Genomic DNA, 6,365 nt, shown 5'->3' with positions numbered 1-6,365 from the left:
AATAGACCGGGCACACTCGAATCTAAAAAAGCAATTACCGCTCGAGCAATTTTGCTCAAGACCCTTAGAGAAACTTGAAATGTCCCATCGTTCTTGTGTTCTCATAATTTCATAAAACTATCCAATCTTTCGGTAAAATGAAATTTATTAAAGAAAACGTAACGTTGATATCGCAAAAAAACAGTACCGTTTTTCTTTTGTTTAAAACAAAACAGTATCCAACATTATTTTGAGTAAGGTATAAGACAATTAATTGACGAAAAACAAAAATGCTGTTACGAAAATTGAGAGATTCTTGGAAAAAATACGCTGATTATAATAGACTGAAAAACAATAGAATGTCGTATTGTTTTTCCTCTTTGCGTATTTCAATATTAATTATATAATTTTCGTTTGCCTAACTTTCTATTTACTGAAAAGTAGTCAATTCAAACTTTATTATGAATTTATACATTTTGGTTATGGTAGAAAGCATTTCATTCTAGTACGAACAAAGACATAACTGCATATTTTAAAGGGAGCTTTTAAAAGTCTTTCAAGCTATTCTTTGAAACAACGGGGAGTAAGCAATTCCTTACATGCCATACGTCAATGTCTAGGAGATAGCTTATCCTAAGGAATAGTTCTGAGTCATGCTCCCGATAGTAACATCAGGATTTCTATCATGCCGCTATGAAATTCTAGTGAAATAGAATTTTATAATACTACAAAGGAATGCTCTTAAGTTAACAAATGTCAGCTCCACTGCTTGATATACCATTACGAACCCTTACAAATATTATAATACCTGATCTGACAACATTATGTTGTATAACAAAAAACCAGTGGCGCCTAAATCTTTGGTCCCGGCCTCAGATTTGTGATTTTGTGATCATTTTATAATGAGCAAGTTGGAATAGCCCGTGACACGCCGTAGACTTTTGAGTATAAGGTATGCTGCCGGTGTCCACAAGATATTTTTCTTGATAGTACCAGCAAGTTTTATTTGCGCACATAGGCTCATAATTCATTGCTCACTCTTCGAGCCGTGATACGAACGCAGGGTCACACACTGTAGCCACTAGGCCAACACTTCTAGCGTTGTATGCTATGGTCACATATTCATACTCGTAAATAGTAATAAGATTACAATGTAATAGATATGTAGCGCATTCACAATTGCAACACATGTTTTAATTTCTGGTATCTGAGGGCCATACTATTTATTTTTGCGCACGCTTTGTTTATCTAATAAAAAATCTTATGTAATACATTTTTTTAGAGAACTAAATCAACTGTGTATGCACCGCACCATGTTTAGGTGCGAGGGGTTAAACAAATGAATGCAATTGACGTACATATGCGTATTTCCTTATTTCATGACCAGCTGTAGTAATAATGATAACCTTAAATAATAAAAATACAATTTGAAACTGCAAAATTACTTCAACCGTAGTCAATTCTTAATTTGAATTGACATTTTCGTTAAATCCATAAAACAATTCTGTAAGATCGCCTTACAAAATAATTGCTTCTAAAGTATCAAGCAATTCTCGCCTTTAGGGATTATGTTATCTTAACTAGAGACGATAATTACCATTTATAAGATAAGACCTATTAAAAATGAATCTCAATTTAAAGTTTTAATTCGTCATATATACTAACTGCCTTACTAAACACAACTTACATAACTGTAACCGATTAGTTTTTAAAATTTGATTTTTATAATTTGAGTAGAACTATCTACTACGATTTGGACAGGGTTTTTCAGTGAAATAATAATTAAACTGTATCTTTTGTTTTAAAACATAGTGTTTGTAACAAAACCTGATCAATAGTATAGTTAATATTGTAATTGCAAGTAGTTTGTACTAAATTTGATTAAAACTATTAATTTTCGCTTAAACTCTAAAACCTCCGTAATTATCCAACATTGTTTAACGAATCTGTATAATAAAAAACATTTGCCTCACTAATATGACCGTTAGTAATCTCTTCCGTATATATCCGGCAATTTATCTGCAAACTGCACCGAGAACCGGAACTCCGGGCGACAATTAAACCCGGATAAAAGAGAGCTAGATACATTCTGCAATTTATTTGATTTAACTGACGAATTGGGCTTTTAAAATGCAGATGATATTCCGTGTATAACAAAACTATTAAGATATAACTTACCGGCGACTATACAGAAGTAGCATAATGGTAATTAGCTCAATATATCAAAGAAGTTATCTGTATTGCTTAAAACCTACCGTATGGAGTCCAAACCGATGTGGACGGTCAATACAAGTAAAGTAATAAAACTGGTATCGTCAAATGTTATCTAGAGGTATTGGTTTCGAAGGAACTTTGTACTGTAGAATTGGTAATAAACAAACTAACCTAAGCTAACCAACCATCAGCAAATAACAAAAACAACAGTGGAGAATAGTCGTGATTCGAACGGTCGATTCGAGGACATGACTGAGAGGCATACGCTTAAGCCACTAAGCTACAAGGTCACACTGCACACACTTCTTGAATGTTTTTATTGTTTATACTGCAGGTGTAAAGCCACTTAAGTGACAAAACTAATTGGAAGCTAAAATATATTTCTGACCTAAAAATTATATATTTAAAAAATAATTTAGAATTAAAATTAATTTAAGATCACAAAAGAGTCGAGGCAGATTGATTTGTTATAAAACAAAGGACTCCATTGAAATAATATTCGCGTTACTCGAGACTGGGGTATAATTGAATTTACCTAGAACAAAGCACTTGATACATTTTTAAAAATTACAAGACTTGAATGGCAAATACTGTTTTAATACTCCTATTTTATCTCAATTAATTTTTACGTTTTTATTGCTGGTGTTATAATATTTCCTTTTAATCATTTTACATTATTTTGTTTTAAGTAATAAAATATAAAAATTATATAATTATATTATATTAATTATTTTTTAAGGAAAACAGCAAAAGGGTTAGTCGACATCACAGGAGACCTCGGACAAAGATTTAGTCTAGCTATTCAGGGGGAACGCTGCCAGTATTTTCGGAATCTTGCCTAAAGGGACTCCTTTTATTAATATACTTTAATGTTAGTTCTTGTTTTTTTTGTTATTAATTAATTGATTTAAAAAAAGATAAATATATTTTGATGAATAAAGGATTTAAGTAATTATCTAATATAAATATTATAGTATATTTTTCTGTCTTCGAGGCGAGACATTTAATTTTGAAAATTAAGAAAACACCTAAACGTAGTTATTTAAATTGATGGAAAGCAGTGTTGAGACAGAAGTTTGAGCGCGCGGCATCGATGGAACGTTCGATGTGGAATATATTTCTCTTTTTATGTTGACAATGAACACGTACTGTGAATGAAAATATCGTGAAAAAAACCGGCTTATTTAGATCTAAAAAATCGTTGGCGTGTGACGACTAATTACCTACGTAATTAATAGAAAACCAATGATCTCCAAGCACAACCAGAATTCCGTGAACATGAGATGGTGTTGTAGTGCCACTGGTTCTAAAATTGTTGGACTAACACAAAAAGTTATCTTCTTTCTTGTCAGTAACAACCAGTCTCGCTGTATGAGGTACGTTTTAACGTTAGGGTTAAGATATATTTGACGTTAATTTTTTTTATTGAATTGTTAATTGTCTTAAGTGTTTCTTCCATCGTAAACATAAACTGTTTTAAAGGGTTCCAAGAACTGGGTTAAATATGCATATGTCTATTCAAAAAATTCAAAAATCATTTAATCATATTGGTAACACTTTGTACACTTATGACTTGTCTGTAAAGAAATACATATAAATGCTTCTAATTTTACATTTAGTGCCAGTTCTCAAATCAAGGGCGTAGAACGGAAGAGAAGAACTGGCAATAAACTCTCCGCCACTCTTTTCAATCGCCATGTTTTTTTTTCTACACAACGTTTGTAAGGAGCTGCAACCATTAAACCATGTTCCACATGACATCTTAAGTAATTGATAATAATAACATAAATTAAAAACAAAGAGTTGTCCTCTATTGTCTGGAGTATTAATAAATCCTGAGGATATTTCCTATTTTACGCTACCCTATCCTTTAAGCGGCTAAGACAGCTGGAAAGACTTGTGATGGAAAATCCAAAGTGCAAGACCAAAAGCGATGGAGACTCACTGGTGGACGCCGCATGCCCATCCAGGGGTCATAGGATATTAAGTCAAGGTTAAATACCAATAATAATCTAGGAATAAAAACGTAATATATGTGATATATGGGACACTTACTGGAGGATGGATAAAATTAAATAAACCATTATCAATACTTATTATAATCAATGCACATATTCTGTGGTCTCGTTATGATTAATTTGAACACATCATACAAATTACATGATATCAGATTATCTGTGATTGACAATGAAGCTGATTTGAATTTTGATAGCAATTATGAACCGAATGTATTCAATTCATGCTGTCAAGCCTAAATTGGTGAATTCATAGATTTTATAATTAACTTTCCTACATAAAATTAATATTGTAACTTTTATGATTTTTACACATAACCACGTTAGTCTTTTTCATATTTTTTTGAAAATAACAACGAAATCATGCCAACAAACCCACTCCTTACTTTAACCTACGTTTTATGAGACGAAGTAAATTCTATTCCAAAATTATTTATATTTGGTATTGAAATATACATTTGAGTTTTCTTGGTGTATAAATAATAAACTTACTGTGAATAACTTAAACTTTTTGGCAGAAATACTGTAACTAATAAGCTAATGAAATGTTTAATACGTTTTCTAAACCAACTTCTATATGAAACTCACTGATGAAAATCCTTTATAATATTTTAGTCAAGATAATTTTTCTGTGCCTTAACACTTCGGCAATTTTTGGTCTTAAAGGTCCCTCGCGTTATTTATTACAAAGATTTCTTTCTAGTAAATAAGATTGTGATTACTAGTAATTAACACCTTAACCGTTTTTAGTGCTGGAAATTATAAGTAGATTAGATTTAAATTACCAGTAAAAAAGACAAAGACAACGTCGACATTACATCTAATCTCAACATCTTAAGACCTACAAACTCATGAAATACAATTGCGGTTTGGCTTCAAAACTTGAACCCTCCTTATATTTATTAAGGCTTCCTATAAACTTCCGTTTCCAGGAGCTAATACGCTGTTATTTTCTGTTCTAACCGTTAATCGCCCATCTTTTTTCTTCGTCTAACCGCTATATAACTACTTGCTACTTTTAAAGCGGAAATGTCATAAACATTTTAACACAAAAAAGGTCTCTTGTTGCTTAGTGTAAACTTAACTAACAAAAAATAAATCCCTTTAATAAGGTAAATATTTAGTTGCAGGGACAACTACTGCAATTCAATTCAAAAAATTCAAATTTCTTATTTGAATTTTAATGCTATTTAGCTCCTGTATTTTACGTAAACCAAGACTTGGCAATACATAGTGTATGAAGCGACTATACTTACTTACGTTACGTTACGTTTACGTTACTTTATATTTATCTATAGCGTAAGCACAGAGCTCAGAGGTCAGAGGCTCAGATGCCTAAAAACTAAACACTGAAATGTGTATTCCAAAACTTCCTACACATTGTTAAATAAATCAATTCATTTAAGTTACAAGCATTTTGATTTAAATATTTATGTTTTAGCGAAATAAAACATCAATCACCACGACAACTGGAAAAGAAAATAAAACAACATGATATTGGATAAACGTTTTGTGTATAAGTTGCCTTAAAAAACTTTACAAGAAGTCTTTATACCACACTTATTCAGCCATAGAATGTAATTGCTCAAAGTTTCAGTTAATTATTGTACAGTGAGGGCCCGCAGTAATTGGCATGAGCTGTCGCGAGTTAGTAACCCTTGATAAGAGAGTTTGACAGCCCCGGGCGGTCTAATTGATAAGCGGTTGAATTTGTAATCCCTTTGGTCCCTTCGAGAAACCTTACAACTTACAATGAAATTATTAATACTGATTTCGCTATATCACGTACGTAATTAAACGTTCGAACACATTCAGTATAAGTCAATGAGTAAAATTGTTACTCAAACTTATGCATTTTCAATGCAAACAATTTTAAAAAACTTATTTTTTTTATTAAAATAAATTTATTCGAATGCCTTAAAGACACAATTTAAATTATCGAAAAGGAAAGAATATTAATACTCAAATATTCATATATATTTGTTTTTTTTTGCCATATTCGATTATATTCATACCATATAATCTTTATATAGTACGAATATCGCTTTTATAAAGGGTTGGGTTGGTGGAGGTAGGGTGAAAATTAAATACATTTTTAATGCCAACTCAGAAAAAATATGCCCAAAAATATAATATTAAAACTTACGGGCCACATGA

The sequence above is a fragment of the Pieris napi genome, chromosome 7, assembly GCF_905475465.1.
Source record: "Pieris napi chromosome 7, ilPieNapi1.2, whole genome shotgun sequence".
In the NCBI taxonomy this organism is placed as follows: domain Eukaryota; kingdom Metazoa; phylum Arthropoda; class Insecta; order Lepidoptera; family Pieridae; genus Pieris; species Pieris napi.
Note: the sequence above shows the minus strand (reverse complement) of the source record.